Raw genomic sequence first — 18030 nt, 5'->3', positions numbered from 1 at the left:
GTCTCAGGCATCAGGACGGTGGGTCTCAGGCATCAGGATGGTGGGTCTCAGGCATCGGGATGGTGGGTCTCAGGCATCGGGATGGTGGGTCTCAGGCATCGGGATGGTGGGTCTCAGGCATCGGGATGGTGGGTCTCAGGCATCAGGATGGTGGGTCTCAGTCATCAGGATGGTGGGTCTCAGGCATCGGGATGGTGGGTCTCAGGCATCGGGATGGTGGGTCTCAAGCATCGGGATGGTGGGTCTCAGGCATCAGGATGGTGGGTCTCAGGCATCAGGATGGTGGGTCTCAGGCATCAGGATGGTGGGTCTCAGTCATCAGGATGGTGGGTCTCAGGCATCAGGATGGTGGGTCTCAGGCAGCAGGATGGTGGGTCTCAAGCATCAGGATGGTGGGTCTCAGGCATCGGGATGGTGGGTCTCAGGCATCAGGATGGTGGGTCTCAAGCATCGGGATGGTGGGTCTCAAGCATCGGGATGGTGGGTCTCAGGCATCGGGATGGTGGGTCTCAAGCATCGGGATGGTGGGTCTCAGGCATCGGGATGGTGGGTCTCAAGCATCGGGATGGTGGGTCTCAGGCATCAGGATGATGGGTCTCAGGCAGCAGGATGGTGGGTCTCAGGCATCAGGATGATGGGTCTCAGGCAGCAGGATGGTGGGTCTCAGGCATCAGGATGATGGGTCTCAGGCAGCAGGATGGTGGGTCTCAGGCATCAGGATGATGGGTCTCAGGCAGCAGGATGGTGGGTCTCAGGCATCAGGATGATGGGTCTCAGGCAGCAGGATGGTGGGTCTCAGGCAGCAGGATGATGGGTCTCAGGCAGCAGGATGGTGGGTCTCAGGCATCAGGATGATGGGTCTCAGGCAGCAGGATGGTGGGTCTCAGGCATCAGGATGATGGGTCTCAGGCAGCAGGATGGTGGGTCTCAGGTCGCAGGAAGCTGGGACAAGATGGAAAAGTGTCCCACCCATGTATCTCGCAGGCAGACACCCCCTTTTCCCATCACATTAAGGTTTTTGTCAGAGCTGTCTGCGATGCCCTCCCCCAGCCCTGCAAACCTTCACGTCTGGGCGCAACACACCTGCCGGTCCTCGATGCTGCGAAGTCAGAGGATCAAAGTTATAAAGTTTCATCCTGAGGGGAACATGAACGAGTGAATCCGTCTAATAGTTGTTGATATTTCAGTCTGATCAAAGTGATGCAAACAGACGTTAGCATCCATAGAGCTGATTAGCATGCTGACATAGCTAACACTAAGATGCCTGCTAAGTACTAGCATGCTTGTATTGTCATTGTGAGCATGTTAGCATGCTGACATTAGCATTTAGCTCATACAGCCTCACAGAACTGTTGACATGTTACCTGTAGCCTCTCAGTCTGTTTGAGAAGCGTCAGTTAATAAATTCATTCACTGTTATTGAACTATTGTACAGAACATTGTGCCCAAAATGAACAGCTGGACATCAGCCAATTAGAAATGAGAAAATGTGTAACTGACAGAATAAGAACTGAATGAATGAAGCTCGTTGCTCTTTAATCTCTTTGTTTTTTTGTTGTTGTTTTTTTTTGTGCCTCATCAGGATTTCATCACTGTGAGTATAAAACTGTTCAGTTCAGTAAAGCTTTACATTTACACTGAAACATTATTTTATGGTCAGTTTTCACTTGTATTCATAAAGCCAAAGGATTTTACAGTACAACACTCTGTCCTCAGACTGTCAGTATGTACAGAGCTGCTTGAAAGTTTGTGAACCCGTATTTCTGTATAAATATGACCTAAAACATGATCAGATATTTACACAAGCCCTAAAACTAGATAAAGTGAACCTAATTGAAGAAATGAGACAATTTTTTAAAATTGTTTTCATCTTTTTCATTTATTTATTGAGGAAAATTATGCAATCTTACATATTTGTGGGAGGCAGAAGCATGTGAACCCTTGCTTTCAGTAACTGGTGTGACCCCCTTTTGCAGCAAAAACTTCAACCAAACGTTTTCAGTAACTGTTTATCAGCTCTGCACATCAGCTTGGAGGAATTTTAGCCCGTTCATCCTCACAGAACAGTCTCAACTCAGGGATGTTGGTGGGCTTCTTTGCATGAACTGTCTGCTTCAGGTCCTTCTACAGCATTTCTACAACATGAAGGTCAGGACTTTGACTCGGCCGTTCCAAAACATTATCTTTCTTCTGCTTTAACCGTTCTTTGGTAGAACGACTGGTGTGTTTAGGCTTGTTGTCTCACTGCTTGACTCACTTTCTGTTGAGCTTCAGTTCACAGACGGATATCTTGACATTTTCGTGTAGAATTCGCTGGTACGACTCAGAACTCACAGCTCCATCAATGATTGCAAGCTGTCCTGGTTCAGAGGCAGCAAAGCAGCTCAAACCATGATACCACCACCATGTTTCACAGATGGGTTCAGGTTCTTATGCTGGAATGCAGTGTTTGCTCATCACCAAACATAACGCTTCTCATTCAAGCCGAAAAATTAGACTTTGGTCTCATCCATCCACAGAACATTGTTCCAATCACCTTCTGGCTCCACATGGTCTTCAGTGAACCATAGACGGCAGCAATGTTCTGTTTGGAGACTAGTGGGTTTCTCTTTGCAACTCTGCCATGAACACCATTGATGTTCAATGTTCTCCTGATGGTGGACTCATTAACAGTGACTGTAGCCACTGCAAGAGAGACCTTTAGTTTCCTAGACGTTACCCTGGGGTCTGTTGTGGCCTCCTGGACTATTACACACCTGCTCTTGGTGTGATCTTTGTTGTTCGACCACTCCTGGGGAGGGTAACAATGGTATTGGATGTCTTCAACTTGTACATGATCTGCCTGACAGTCGACTGGTGGAGTCCAAACTCTTTAGAAATGGTTTTGTAACCTTTTCCAGCCTGATGAGCATCAACAACTCTTCTTCTAAGGTCCTCAGAAATATCCTTTGTTTGACACTTCCACAAACCTGTGAAGCTCAGAGTTTGACAGTGAAGACCCAGATTTCTCTTCTTTAAATAAGGCAGAGCCTCCCAGACTCACACTGGATTGTCATCCCATTGATTGAAACACCCGACTCTAGTTTCCCCTTCAAATGAAATGATAATCCTAGAGGTTCACATACTTTTGCCACACACACAAATATGTAATATTGGATCATTTTCCTCAATAAATAAATGAAAAAGTTTAAGGTTTTTGTCTCATTTGTTTAACTGATGTCTCTTTATCTAGTTTTAGGACTTGAATGGAAATCTGATCATGTTTTAGGTCATATTTATGCAGAAATAGAGCAAATTCTAAAGGGTTCACAAACTTTCAAGCAGCACTGTATGTTGGTCACTTATTGAATATCACAGATAATGAATTGATTATTAATTTAAATCCAGTTTTAAGTACAAAAGGCCTGAAATTACAGCAGATCCTGGTGGATAGTAAGCTGTTACAGTCCTGGTTAAAACACACATTATATATCTCACTGTGCTTTATCTGCAGCTCTGTGTTCAGTCAGTGAAACTGGACAGAAAGCATCAGAGCGTGTCTGAGAAAACAATTGGCTTAAAGAAATTGGATTTTGAAAGAGTTGTAAACGAGTCAGTAATCTTCTTACTGAAATGAATGAATCGCAGTGGGGGGGGGGGTTGATCCTATTAGTTTGGACGAGCTGCTGACTGCCAGACAGCAGGTGAGGATGAGGAAGATGGATTAAGATAAACAACAAACAGGAGCTGCTGCTGTCTAAAAACAGTTTACTCTTTCTAAGAGTGAATATCTTTGACTGACAGAGCATCTGAGTCACATTCAGTTAGATTACAAAGTTTTTACAGCTGAGACCTTCTCCTAACCTCTCACTCCTGCAAGTTACCTGCAAGTTACCTGCGAGTTACCTACAAATTACCTGCAAGTTACCGGCGAGTTACTGGCGAGTTACCTACAAATTACCTGCAAGTTACCTGTGAGTTAGCCACCAGTTACCTGCGAGTTACCTGTGAGTTAGCCACTAGTTACCTGCGAGTTACCTGTGAGTTACCTGCGAGTTACCTGTGATTTACCTGCGAACAAGCGGTCAGGTGTGGTTTATATGATGGGGGGTCAGCTCGTCACCACAGACCTCATTTGATTGGATAAATGTATGTAACCACCCCTGAGTTCAAGATGAGTCATCAAACATAATTTCACAGGAAAAGAAAATACATATTTAGCATGTTATTAATATTATTAATATTATTAGTCTTTATTAAACATGGACCATGCACAAAAAACAAGAGATGAAATATGACAGATTTAGCTATTAGCTACATTAATTTCTATTTCCTTATTATTAATTTCCATCTGCAGTCTCTAGGCAGGTACACAGAACAATCACCAGATAATAAAAATATTAATTTACATGCAACACCATGAAATAGTCTCTATCACACTAACAATTCTTCAAATTTAAAAACACACATCAACATATAAATACCAACGACACAATGGCAATTCATTACAATTTAAAATCTGAATCACTGTAAAATGAATGTTGACATGACCGGTTGCTCAGTATCCTTCTTTTTGCACTGTGGGAAAAAGAATGAAAGTCTGCAGATTTTAAGCTCAGCTGGAGGTGAATTCCAGTGTTTGATGGTTGTGTGAAGGTTCTGCTGCAGAAGGAGTCTGAGTTTAGAGCAGATCCAGAGGTTCTGCTCGTCTGCTGCGAGCGGAGCTGAAAAAAGCTCTTCAGTGGTGGAGGAGCAGCATTGTGAATGACTTTAAATACCAATCGAACCTCTGAAAACAGATTTTCAGAGGTTAAGAGACTGTATCTGGACAATATGTTGGTTTCAGCCCAGTCTTACTGGCCTGAGACCAGCAGGATACACAATAATGGAAATGTGAAAAAATCATAGCATGCAAAAATGTTTTTGATGCTTCTATTATTAATGAGTTCCTAATGTGTCTAAATTTAACCATGTTTTATTTCAGTTTTTTATTTATCTTTTTAATACCAAAGTTATACCGAAATATTTAACCTCATTAATGTTTTTGATTATTTGTCCATTAACACTAAGCTGTGGATTCACGGTTTATTTTTGTTTATTAGCAAAATAAATCATCACTGTTTTTTGTATTCATGGTAAGACAGGAGTCACTCAGCCATTTAGCAACTTTATGAAGCTTTTTGTTTTTAATGTGTTTCCCTTTTGCTGAGATTAATTTAGGACCTTATTAATAAATAAAATGCTGTATCTGGTTGATTAATCTGTAAGCTGCTGAAACTATTTCACAAACAAAATGTTGAACTTTTACTTGAAGTATTTACATTATTAATAGAGTGTTTTTTTCTGATTGGTTTCCTGTTTGGTTCAACACTGAGTCACAAACTGAACTTTACCAACATGGCAGCTCATTTTACTCACAAAACACAACAACTCACTAAAAACAGGCAGCACACGAGGATCTTTATTACATCACTGTTTTATTGTGTTTATATAGTTTAATGGTTGATAGTGTATAAATGTGTATATTGTGTTGATGTAGTTTAATGGTTGATAGTGTATAAATGTGTATATTGTGTTGATGTAGTTTAATGGTTGATAGTGTATAAATGTGTATATTGTGTTTATATGTAGTTTAATAGTTGATAGTGTATAAATGTGTATATTGTGTTGATGTAGTTTAATGGTTGATAGTGTATAAATGTGTATATTGTGTTCATATGTAGTTTAATGGTTGATAGTGTATAAATGTGTATATTGTGTTTATGTAGTTTAATGGTTGATAGTGTATAAATGTGTATATTGTGTTTATGTAGTTTAATGGTTGATAGTGTATAAATGTGTATATTGTGTTGATGTAGTTTAATGGTTGATAGTGTATAAATGTGTATATAGTGTTGATGTAGTTTAATGGTTGATAGTGTATAAATGTGTATATAGTGTAAATACAGTCAGATGTGTAGCTCTCTATAGAACGTACTACAGTGTATCTACAGGAACGAGTCATAGAAACGCAGCAGGAAGCTTTCGTCTTGTGTTTAGATGTATTTCAGTGTGAATACGTGTTAAACTGAAGAGTTTATAAGTGAGGATGTAAACATGTCAAACGTATTGAGGACATGTGAAGGCTGTAGTCACTGAATGCTTTCTGTGTGAAAACTATGCAAATGTGTCACAGTTTGATCCAGAAGTGTTGCCGTTGCTTTGAACATGTGGACTCAGTATTGATCCTGCAGGGAACCGATCAGAAACATCTGTAAGATAAACAGGTTGATTCACTAGAAGAGAGAAACTAAAGTATTCACTGTTTGTTTCTCTCTCTGACTGTCTGACGACCTCATGTGATGAATGTTGCTGCTGATACAGGGGGTGAGTTTAACACAAAGCATCCGAACACACAACACAACGACACAACATATCAATAGGCTGCTGATATCAGAGCCGTGTGTGTGTGTGTGTGTGTGTGTGTTGATGTAAATGGGATTCACTCGGACGTCTAATTTTCTGGCAGTTTTGTTTACAAACCAGCAGTAAGGCGGCGTTGCTGTGCGTGGCGTGCTGCCTCCCTTCACACGGTCTGACAGGTGTGCAGCTGAACATCGTCCTACATACACAAAACACCGGCGGGTTATTTTTATCATCTGTCTGTTGTTTCTGCAGGCGTTGGGTTACATTAGCAGGATGTAGGATGCTGCTCATTAGGCAGGCGTGTGACTCCAGCAGCCAGACGATGGGGGAGGTAATGATATTGTAATTACATGCTAATTAATATCTGAGCAAACGCTCGCTGCCGGCCTGGAGGGAAGCTGCCCGGCTGCTCGGCTGATGGGAGGGACTGATAATCTCCTCCAGTCAGCCAGAAGATCTTAAATGTTTGAGACGAGCTGGTTTCACAGTTTAACTGAAGAGGAGGAAATAAGAGAATGAAGAGTGTTCGTCCTGATTCAGATGTGTGATTGTGTTTTTGTTGCCCCCCAAGCTGTATGGACTCCCCCCCCACCCCCCCACTAGCTGCATGGATCACTCCTCCATCACTCAGAACATAGAAGCAAGCAGGAGCTTCCCTGTTTGTATGAGACCTTTCATTTTTATTTTATCTAAGTGCTTCATGCCTTAACTTTCCTGTCGCCACAGACAGTGTGTGTGTGTGTGTGTGTGTGTGTGTGTGTGTGTGTGTGTGTGTCACGTAGGGACAGAGCAGAGCTGGGTGAGGAGGTGGTGATGGTGGTGGGGGGGGGTCAGTTAGCACCTTCTAATGAAAGCTGTTGCTGTTCCAGCCCCCCCCCCCTCTCTCTCTGCGGTCAGTCTGTGTCCGCTCTCTACTGATGACAGAGTCCTGCTTGGTTTTCACGCCGGCGGGTGTCGATGAGCATCAGAGCGACGTCATTAAACAGCAGAAAACAACGTTCAGTTTGTTTGATGCAGTTTACAGAAGCAGCAGGAGAGACGAGAGTCACAGCAGCAAACTGATAAACATATTTATTATATTTATATATGAGACATAAATAAATAGTGACTGTGGAAACCTCACGATGCAAAATCACTTCTCAGTTCAATACATTCATAGATTAGATTGATGATTGATGATTGTTCACTCAGTCAACAGGAAACCAAACGTAAAATCAATACTTCATGCAAAAATAAAAATGACATGACGTAAAGATAAACTGCAAATAATAACTTATATTCATACTTCAAACAAACAGTAGCTGCTGCCGCGTTCAGCTGTAACTAGTCTAAATAAATAAACGCTGCTAGCCAGACGTCTCCGTCTCCTCCTGTTCCTCCAGACAACCAGTCAGGAACAGAAACGGTGCGTTATACTTCCGTTATACTTCCAACGGGGCAGCTTGTATTTGTTTTTCTGTCGAGTCCTTTACACCCGCTTCACTTCCTTCTTGCTCCTGGAGTTGATGTTGCAGCGTAACATCGCTCAGCCTCCAGTGCAGATGTTCCGCAGCCTGGACGGAAACCTGACTGTACACTACACAAAATGTTGTGCTCCTTGTTGACAAGTTTCTCTAAAAGCTTAGATCAGCAAGGTAAAATCGGCCCAAAGCAGTTAAAGTCAGCCTGGTCACCTCCCTTAAAAAGAGGACAAACATTAGCTGCCGTCCAGTCAGCTGGTGATTCAGCAGTACGAATGGAAACCTTTCTTTCAGCAAAGGGTTGGCTGAGTGTGAACCAGACGCAAGTGTTGAGCAAGACACTACATGAGGGGTTTTAGTTGGATTAGTGTGCAAGCAGCTCTTCCTCAGGAAACAGAGCCGTTATCAAAAGAACATTATCCACTTTGACTGAAGGCAAACCTGAAGATTTATTTTATAATTGCCTCACTGTTCCAAAATAGCTGCAGATTAAAGTCACTATGTATGAATTTCTCCTTGAAGTAGTTCAACTGTTGCGCCGCGGTTCCAGTTCGGTGTGACAGCCTGTTTACTGTTAACAGGAGTGAAGGTGTGAATGGATGAATGTTAACACATTAAAGCCAGACTGTAATAATAATAAGTGATCAGAGCTTTTTGTTTGCTTTATGAACTTTACATTTAAATGAAACAAACCTCTGAGGATGGATTCATGTGATTTTATTTGTTCATCATTATGTTGAGAGAACTAAAGTTCCTGTTTGTTTACTTTCTGCATGTTTTCGTGGCGTCGCTGGGATTCTTCCAGTTTGTAAGTTGAACAGCTTCACTCTGACTGTGTTGTTAAAGTATCAGTGAAATAAGCTGCTTTCTGTGAGTGTTGATGCTAATAGCTTCTTCAAATCATATCTGCTGGAGTTCAAACTGTTGAGGACAGTTTCAAACTGAGCCCTCCAACTATTGATGAAGGTGTCCCCCAAGGATCAATATTAGGCTCCCTGCTATTTACTCTGTACATGAATAACACTTATTTTCTCCTTTTTTATGTGGATGATACCATCATACACTGATCAATGGATTATTAAAACAAATGATGATTCCTATGATGGAAAAACACGAGCCGTCCCTCAGTTTGATCAAACGTTACAACGAATAAGTTCAATAGAAACTAAAACTATTAAAGTCATCAAGCAGACAAACAGGACGGTGGACCTGTTAGCGTCACTGCTACTCATTTACAACTCATTTATAATTCATAAAAATGATGTAGAGAAAAATAATGTGGAGCAAACCAGGGCTCCCGGTCTCCCGGTCTCCCGGGGTTCCCGAGGCTCCCGGGGTTCCCGAGGCTCCCGGGGTTCCCGGGGCTCCCGAGGCTCCCGGGCTCCCAGGGTTCCTGGGCTCCCGGGTTCCTGGATTCCCGGGGTTCCCGGGGCTCCCGAGGCTCCCGGGGTTCCGAGGCTCCCGAGGCTCCCGAGGCTCCCAGGGTTCCTGGGCTCCCGGGTTCCTGGATTCCCGGGGTTCCCGAGGCTCCCGGGGCTCCCGGGGTTCCCGAGGCTCCCGGGGCTCCCGGGTTCCCGAGGCTCCCAGGGCTCCCGGGGCTCCCGGGTTCCCGAGGCTCCTGGGGTTCCCGAGGTTACCGGGGTTCCAGGGCTCCCGGTCTCCCGGTCTCCCGGGGCTCCCGGGGCTCCAGGGCTCCTGGGGTTCCCGAGGCTCCCGGGGTTCCCGGTCTCCCGAGGCTCCCGGGGCTCCCGGGGCTCCCGGGTTCCTGAGGCTCCCGGGGTTCCCGAGGTTACCGGGGTTCCCGGGGTTCCTGGGTTCCCGGGTTCCCGAGGTTACCGGGGCTCCCGGGTTCCCGAGGCTCGCAGGGTTCCTGGAGATTCAAAGTCCAGCGAGGAGAATTTGTGAACAGTTTGTGACATTAAAATGTGACACTGAAATATCTGCGACTGTCACATGACCTCCTCTCGGACTGGTCAGTCTGCTTCATGAGCTGCTGGGATCACATGATCAGACACACAATATGAGCATCTTTAGGGATCAGATCGTCGTTTCAAAGATAATAAATGAAGCAAACATCAGAAAGCTTTGTGAATGAAGCAGCTGCCAGTAAATGAACTGGTCCTCCACTAACATGCCGACTGGATCAATGTCCTTTATCAATTAAGTCAACAAACCTGTTCACAGTAATTAAGCATGAATCCTCCTCAGAGCTGGACTTTATTTCTCTGTTTGTTTCTGGTCTGAATGATCCAAAATATTTAAATCTGACTTCAGTCTGACTGAATGTTTAACTTCCAGACGTGGATGCAAATATTCAAATACAGAGAAGAAGAAATAAACCAGCAGCTGACACTGAGCACGTTATTAAAGTGGTTGATTAATCGATTAATCGTTCAGAAAAAAATGATCAATAGTGTTATAATAGTGTAGATTTACAGTTTTGTTTCTTTAAAATTTAAAAATGTTAAATATTTCCAGCTTCTCAGATGTGATAAATGTCTGTTTTTGTTTGTTTTTACAGACTTTCTTTGTGTTTTGGACGATTAATCGACTATATTGATGAGATGAGATGATCGGTTTGTTTTTGATAACTGAGAAGTAATTTGACAGAAAAACATCAACAATGTTTGATTTATGCTTTTTAAGAAAAATGTGAAATATTTTCAGGTTCCAGCTCCTAAAACGATTAATCACGGATCAAAGACAATAATTTACAGATGAATCAATAACGCAGATCAGCTTCGAATCATCGATCAGTTTTCAGTCAGTGATGCACAAAGAGAGAGAGTGTGTGTGTGTGTTCATGTTCGTGTGTGTGTGTGTGTGTGTGTGTGTGTGTGTGTTCATGTTCGTGTGTGTGTGTGTGTGTGTTCATGTTCGTGTGTGTGTGTGTGTGTGTGTTCATGTTCGTGTGTGTGTGTGTGTGTGTTCATGTTCGCGTGTGTGTGTGTGTGTTCATGTGTGTGTTTGTGTGTGTGTTTTCAGACGGCGCTTCACTGGGCAGCGAAGCAGGGCCGCCAGGAGGCGGTGGACATGATGCTTTGCTCCGGTGCCGACGTCAACGTCAGATCGGTGAGTGGTGAGTGTGTGTGTATGTGTGTGCGTGTGTGTGTGTGTGTGTGTGTGTGCGTGTGTATGTGTGTGCGTGTGCGTGTGTGCGTGTGTGTGTGTGTGGGAGGGGGGGGGGGGCTCTCATTGAACCCGGACATTTGACCAGTCGACCTCCAATTACTCGACGCCCCACAAACCACACACAAGTACTGTTTACCTCCAGAGAATCACCCATAATCCTCCTCTTCATCCTCCTGCTCTTCCTCCTCTTTATCCTCCTGCTCTTCCTCCTCTTCATCCTCCTGCTCTTCCTCCTCTTCATCCTCCTGCTCTTCCTCCTCTTTATCCTCTTCCTCCTCCGGTCATAGAAAATGTTCGTTCACACTGCCAGTTTCTTATTTTGTTGAAGAGCCTTTAATTCATTGATTTTAGGGATCAGTTTTAGTGTTTGTTTGCTTTCACAGTCAATAAACACACACACACACACACACACACACACACACACACACACACACACACATACACACACACACACACACACACACTCACACACACACACACACACACTCACACACAGAGTGGATTGATTGGAAAGGGGTGATGTTGTGATTACTTAATGGCTTCCCAGACACCCGCAAGTCGGAGAATTCAATTCAGTGTCGACCTCTCTGAGTGTTAATCTGCTGCCCCGCCGCCTCGCCACCTCACTGCCTCGCTGCCTCACCACCTCGCCGCCTCACCGCCTCGCTGCCCCGCCACCTCGCCACCTCACTGCCTCGCTGCCTCACCACCTCACCGCCCCGCCGCCTCGCCACCTCGCCGCCTCACCGCCTCGCTGCCCCGCCACCTCGCCACCTCGCCGCCTTGCCGCCGCCGCTGCTGCTGCTGCTGAGCACACAGGAGATCGTGTTTGAGCCCCAGCAGAGCAAAGCAAAGCAGACAAGTCACTTATTGGCTCCATAATTACATAATTAACTTTTTGTCTCTGATCGTTAAGGAGGTAATGGCTCTGATAAAAAGAGCTTCGGCCACAGCGGCCAGCAAATCAAAAATCAATAATCCATAAAGCAGCATTAAGAGGAGAGAAAAGCTCAGGTTCAGTTCTCGCTAGATGAGCTTTGAATGCTTTCCTGATAGATTTTCTCTCTTTAAATGCTCAATATTACTTTCCTCCAATGAAACAGTAGAACATGGAGAAGAAAACGTCTGTTCAGACTGTTCAAGGATCCACTGGATCACTATCGTCACACAGCCGAGCTTCATACTGTTCAGACTGTTAAAGGATCCACTGGATCTCTATCTTCACACAGCCGAGCTAAAGTTATGTTAGGTTAGGTTAGGTTAGGTTAGGATAGGTTAGGTTAGGTTAGGATAGGTTAGGTTAGGTTAGGGTTAGGATAGGTTAGGTTAGGTTAGGATAGGTTAGGTTAGGTTAGGTTAGGTTAGGTTAGGTTAGGATAGGTTAGGTTAGGATAGGTTAGGTTAGGTTAGGGTTAGGATAGGTTAGGTTAGGTTAGGATAGGTTAGTTTAGGTTAGGTTAGGTTAGGTTAGGTTAGGTTAGGATAGGTTAGGTTAGGTTAGGTTAGGATAGGTTAGGGTTAGGTTAGGTTAGGTTAGGTTAGGTTAGGTTGGGTTAGGTTAGGTCAGGTCAGGTTAGGATAGGTTGGCTTAGGTTAGGTTAGGTTAGGTTAGGTTAGGTTAGGATAGGTTAGGGTTAGGGTTAGGTTAGGATAGGATAGGATAGGTTAGGTTAGGGTTAGGTTATGTTAGGTTAGGTTATGTTAGGTTAGGTTATGTTAGGTTAGGTTAGGTTAGGATAGGTTCGGATAGGTTAGGTTAGGTTAGGTTAGGATAGGTTAGGTTAGGTTAGGTTAGGATAGGTTAGGTTAGGTTAGGTTAGGATAGGTTTGGTTAGGATAGGATAGGTTAGGTTAGGTTAGGTTAGGTTAGGTTAGGTTAGGATAGGATAGGTTTGGTTAGGTTAGGTTAGGATAGTTTAGGTTAGGTTAGGTTAGGTTAGGATAGGATAGGTTAGGTTAGGTTAGGTTAGGTTAGGTTAGGATAGGTTTGGTTAGGATAGGATAGGTTAGGTTAGGTTAGGTTAGGTTAGGATAGGTTTGGTTAGGATAGGATAGGTTAGGTTAGGTTAGGTTAGGTTAGGATAGGTTTGGTTAGGTTAGGTTAGGTTAGGTTAGGTTAGGATAGGTTAGGATAGGTTTGGTTAGGTTAGGTTAGGTTAGGTTAGGATAGGTTTGGTTAGGTTAGGTTAGGTTAGGTTAGGTTAGGTTAGGATAGGATAGGTTAGGTTAGGTTAGGGTTAGGTTAGGGTTAGGTTAGGTTAGGGTTAGGATAGGTTATGTTAGGTTAGGTTAGGTTAGGTTAGGGTTAGGATAGGATAGGTTAGGTTAGGTTAGGATAGGTTAGGATAGGTTTGGTTAGGTTAGGTTAGGATAGGTTAGGTTAGGTTAGGTTAGGTTAGGTTAGGATAGGTTTGGTTAGGTTAGGTTAGGATAGGTTAGGTTAGGTTAGGTTAGGTTAGGATAGGTTAGGTTAGGTTAGGTTAGGTTAGGGTTAGGTTAGGTTAGGGTTAGGATAGGTTAGGTTAGGTTAGGTTAGGTTAGGTTAGGTTAGGTTAGGGTTAGGATAGGATAGGTTAGGTTAGGTTAGGTTAGGATAGGTTAGGATAGGTTAGGTTAGGGTTAGGTTAGGTTAGGTTAGGTTAGGATAGGATAGGATAGGATAGGATAGGTTAGGTTAGGATAGGATAGGATAGGTTAGGTTAGGATAGGTTAGGATAGGATAGGATAGGTTAGGTTAGGTTAGGATAGGTTAGGTTAGGTTAGGATAGGATAGGATAGGATAGGTTAGGTTAGGTTAGGATAGGTTAGGTTAGGTTAGGTTAGGATAGGATAGGATAGGGTTAGGTTAGGTTAGGATAGGGTAGGATAGGTTAGGTTAGGTTAGGTTAGGATAGGTTAGGGTTAGGTTAGGTTAGGTTAGGTTAGGTCAGGTTAGGTCAGGTTAGGATAGGTTGGCTTAGGTTAGGTTAGGTTAGGATAGGTTAGGGTTAGGGTTAGGTTAGGTTAGGTTAGGTTAGGTTAGGATAGGTTAGGTTAGGTTAGGTTAGGTTAGGATAGGTTTGGTTAGGATAGGATAGGTTAGGTTAGGTTAGGATAGGTTAGGTTAGGTTAGGATAGGTTAGGTTAGGTTAGGTTAGGTTAGGATAGGTTTGGTTAGGATAGGATAGGTTAGGTTAGGTTAGGTTAGGTTAGGTTAGGTTAGGATAGGTTTGGTTAGGTTAGGTTAGGATAGGTTAGGTTAGGATAGGTTAGGTTAGGATAGGATAGGTTAGGTTAGGTTAGGTTAGGTTAGGATAGGTTTGGTTAGGTTAGGTTAGGATAGGTTAGGTTAGGTTAGGTTAGGTTAGGTTAGGATAGGATAGGATAGGATAGGTTAGGTTAGGTTAGGATAGGTTAGGATAGGATAGGATAGGATAGGATAGGTTAGGTTAGGTTAGGATAGGTTAGGTTAGGTTAGGTTAGGTTAGGTTAGGGTTAGGATAGGTTAGGTTAGGTTAGGATAGGATAGGATAGGTTAGGTTAGGTTAGGTTAGGTTAGGTTAGGTTAGGTTAGGTTAGGATAGGTTAGGGTTAGGGTTAGGTTAGGTTAGGTTAGGATAGGTTAGGTTAGGTTAGGTTAGGGTTAGGGTTAGGTTATGTTAGGTTAGGTTAGGTTATGTTAGGTTAGGTTAGGTTAGGTTAGGATAGGTTCGGATAGGTTAGGTTAGGTTAGGTTAGGTTAGGATAGGTTAGGTTAGGTTAGGTTAGGATAGGTTAGGTTAGGTTAGGTTAGGTTAGGATAGGTTAGGTTAGGTTAGGTTAGGTTAGGATAGGTTTGGTTAGGATAGGATAGGTTAGGTTAGGTTAGGTTAGGATAGGTTTGGTTAGGTTAGGTTAGGATAGGTTAGGTTAGGATAGGTTAGGTTAGGTTAGGTTAGGTTAGGATAGGATAGGATAGGATAGGTTAGGTTAGGTTAGGATAGGTTAGGTTAGGTTAGGTTAGGTTAGGATAGGTTAGGGTTAGGTTAGGTTAGGTTAGGTTAGGTTGGGTTAGGTTAGGTCAGGTCAGGTTAGGATAGGTTGGCTTAGGTTAGGTTAGGTTAGGTTAGGTTAGGTTAGGATAGGTTAGGGTTAGGGTTAGGTTAGGATAGGATAGGATAGGTTAGGTTAGGGTTAGGTTATGTTAGGTTAGGTTATGTTAGGTTAGGTTATGTTAGGTTAGGTTAGGTTAGGATAGGTTCGGATAGGTTAGGTTAGGTTAGGTTAGGATAGGTTAGGTTAGGTTAGGTTAGGATAGGTTAGGTTAGGTTAGGTTAGGATAGGTTTGGTTAGGATAGGATAGGTTAGGTTAGGTTAGGTTAGGTTAGGTTAGGTTAGGATAGGATAGGTTTGGTTAGGTTAGGTTAGGATAGTTTAGGTTAGGTTAGGTTAGGTTAGGATAGGATAGGTTAGGTTAGGTTAGGTTAGGTTAGGTTAGGATAGGTTTGGTTAGGATAGGATAGGTTAGGTTAGGTTAGGTTAGGTTAGGTTAGGATAGGTTTGGTTAGGATAGGATAGGTTAGGTTAGGTTAGGTTAGGTTAGGATAGGTTTGGTTAGGTTAGGTTAGGTTAGGTTAGGATAGGTTTGGTTAGGTTAGGTTAGGTTAGGTTAGGATAGGTTTGGTTAGGTTAGGTTAGGTTAGGTTAGGTTAGGTTAGGATAGGATAGGTTAGGTTAGGTTAGGGTTAGGATAGGTTAGGTTAGGTTAGGATAGGTTAGGTTAGGTTAGGATAGGTTAGGTTAGGATAGGTTAGGTTAGGGTTAGGTTAGGTTAGGTTAGGTTAGGTTAGGTTGGGTTAGGTTAGGTCAGGTCAGGTTAGGATAGGTTGGCTTAGGTTAGGTTAGGTTAGGATAGGTTAGGGTTAGGTTAGGTTAGGTTAGGTTAGGTTGGGTTAGGTTAGGTCAGGTCAGGTTAGGATAGGTTGGCTTAGGTTAGGTTAGGTTAGGTTAGGTTAGGTTAGGATAGGTTAGGGTTAGGGTTAGGTTAGGATAGGATAGGATAGGTTAGGTTAGGGTTAGGTTATGTTAGGTTAGGTTATGTTAGGTTAGGTTATGTTAGGTTAGGTTAGGTTAGGATAGGTTCGGATAGGTTAGGTTAGGTTAGGTTAGGATAGGTTAGGTTAGGTTAGGTTAGGATAGGTTAGGTTAGGTTAGGTTAGGATAGGTTTGGTTAGGATAGGATAGGTTAGGTTAGGTTAGGTTAGGTTAGGTTAGGTTAGGATAGGATAGGTTTGGTTAGGTTAGGTTAGGATAGTTTAGGTTAGGTTAGGTTAGGTTAGGATAGGATAGGTTAGGTTAGGTTAGGTTAGGTTAGGTTAGGATAGGTTTGGTTAGGATAGGATAGGTTAGGTTAGGTTAGGTTAGGTTAGGTTAGGTTAGGATAGGTTTGGTTAGGTTAGGTTAGGATAGGTTAGGTTAGGTTAGGTTAGGTTAGGATAGGATAGGATAGGATAGGTTAGGTTAGGTTAGGATAGGTTAGGATAGGATAGGATAGGATAGGATAGGTTAGGTTAGGTTAGGATAGGTTAGGTTAGGTTAGGTTAGGTTAGGTTAGGGTTAGGATAGGTTAGGTTAGGTTAGGATAGGATAGGATAGGTTAGGTTAGGTTAGGTTAGGTTAGGTTAGGTTAGGTTAGGATAGGTTAGGGTTAGGGTTAGGTTAGGTTAGGTTAGGATAGGTTAGGTTAGGTTAGGTTAGGGTTAGGGTTAGGTTATGTTAGGTTAGGTTAGGTTATGTTAGGTTAGGTTAGGTTAGGTTAGGATAGGTTCGGATAGGTTAGGTTAGGTTAGGTTAGGTTAGGATAGGTTAGGTTAGGTTAGGTTAGGATAGGTTAGGTTAGGTTAGGTTAGGTTAGGATAGGTTAGGTTAGGTTAGGTTAGGTTAGGATAGGTTTGGTTAGGATAGGATAGGTTAGGTTAGGTTAGGTTAGGATAGGTTTGGTTAGGTTAGGTTAGGATAGGTTAGGTTAGGATAGGTTAGGTTAGGTTAGGTTAGGTTAGGATAGGATAGGATAGGATAGGTTAGGTTAGGTTAGGATAGGTTAGGTTAGGTTAGGTTAGGTTAGGATAGGTTAGGGTTAGGTTAGGTTAGGTTAGGTTAGGTTGGGTTAGGTTAGGTCAGGTCAGGTTAGGATAGGTTGGCTTAGGTTAGGTTAGGTTAGGTTAGGTTAGGATAGGTTAGGGTTAGGGTTAGGTTAGGATAGGATAGGATAGGTTAGGTTAGGGTTAGGTTATGTTAGGTTAGGTTATGTTAGGTTAGGTTATGTTAGGTTAGGTTAGGTTAGGATAGGTTCGGATAGGTTAGGTTAGGTTAGGTTAGGATAGGTTAGGTTAGGTTAGGTTAGGATAGGTTAGGTTAGGTTAGGTTAGGATAGGTTTGGTTAGGATAGGATAGGTTAGGTTAGGTTAGGTTAGGTTAGGTTAGGTTAGGATAGGATAGGTTTGGTTAGGTTAGGTTAGGATAGTTTAGGTTAGGTTAGGTTAGGTTAGGATAGGATAGGTTAGGTTAGGTTAGGTTAGGTTAGGTTAGGATAGGTTTGGTTAGGATAGGATAGGTTAGGTTAGGTTAGGTTAGGTTAGGTTAGGATAGGTTTGGTTAGGATAGGATAGGTTAGGTTAGGTTAGGTTAGGTTAGGATAGGTTTGGTTAGGTTAGGTTAGGTTAGGTTAGGATAGGTTTGGTTAGGTTAGGTTAGGTTAGGTTAGGATAGGTTTGGTTAGGTTAGGTTAGGTTAGGTTAGGTTAGGTTAGGATAGGATAGGTTAGGTTAGGTTAGGGTTAGGATAGGTTAGGTTAGGTTAGGATAGGTTAGATTAGGTTAGGATAGGTTAGGTTAGGATAGGTTAGGTTAGGGTTAGGTTAGGTTAGGTTAGGTTAGGTTAGGTTGGGTTAGGTTAGGTCAGGTCAGGTTAGGATAGGTTGGCTTAGGTTAGGTTAGGTTAGGATAGGTTAGGGTTAGGTTAGGTTAGGTTAGGTTAGGTTGGGGTTAGGTTAGGTCAGGTCAGGTTAGGATAGGTTGGCTTAGGTTAGGTTAGGTTA

At 43.0% G+C, this 18030-nt stretch overlaps 1 long non-coding RNA gene across 1 annotated transcript in view; it reads left to right on the top strand.

Moving 5' to 3' along the window:
* The first annotated feature begins 9646 nt into the window (after positions 1-9646).
* LOC137183741 (uncharacterized) overlaps positions 9647-18030 on the top strand; it is a 21965-nt gene continuing 13581 nt past the window's right edge. Inside the window, exon 1 of the long non-coding RNA XR_010928531.1 lies at positions 9647-10916. This is a non-coding gene — a long non-coding RNA (uncharacterized lncRNA). The remainder of the gene's footprint in view (positions 10917-18030) is intronic.

Source organism: Thunnus thynnus, chromosome 5, assembly GCF_963924715.1.
Source record: "Thunnus thynnus chromosome 5, fThuThy2.1, whole genome shotgun sequence".
Classification (NCBI taxonomy): domain Eukaryota; kingdom Metazoa; phylum Chordata; class Actinopteri; order Scombriformes; family Scombridae; genus Thunnus; species Thunnus thynnus.
The sequence above is the reverse complement of the archived record's forward strand: the minus strand, read 5'-3'. Positions and strand labels throughout refer to the sequence as shown.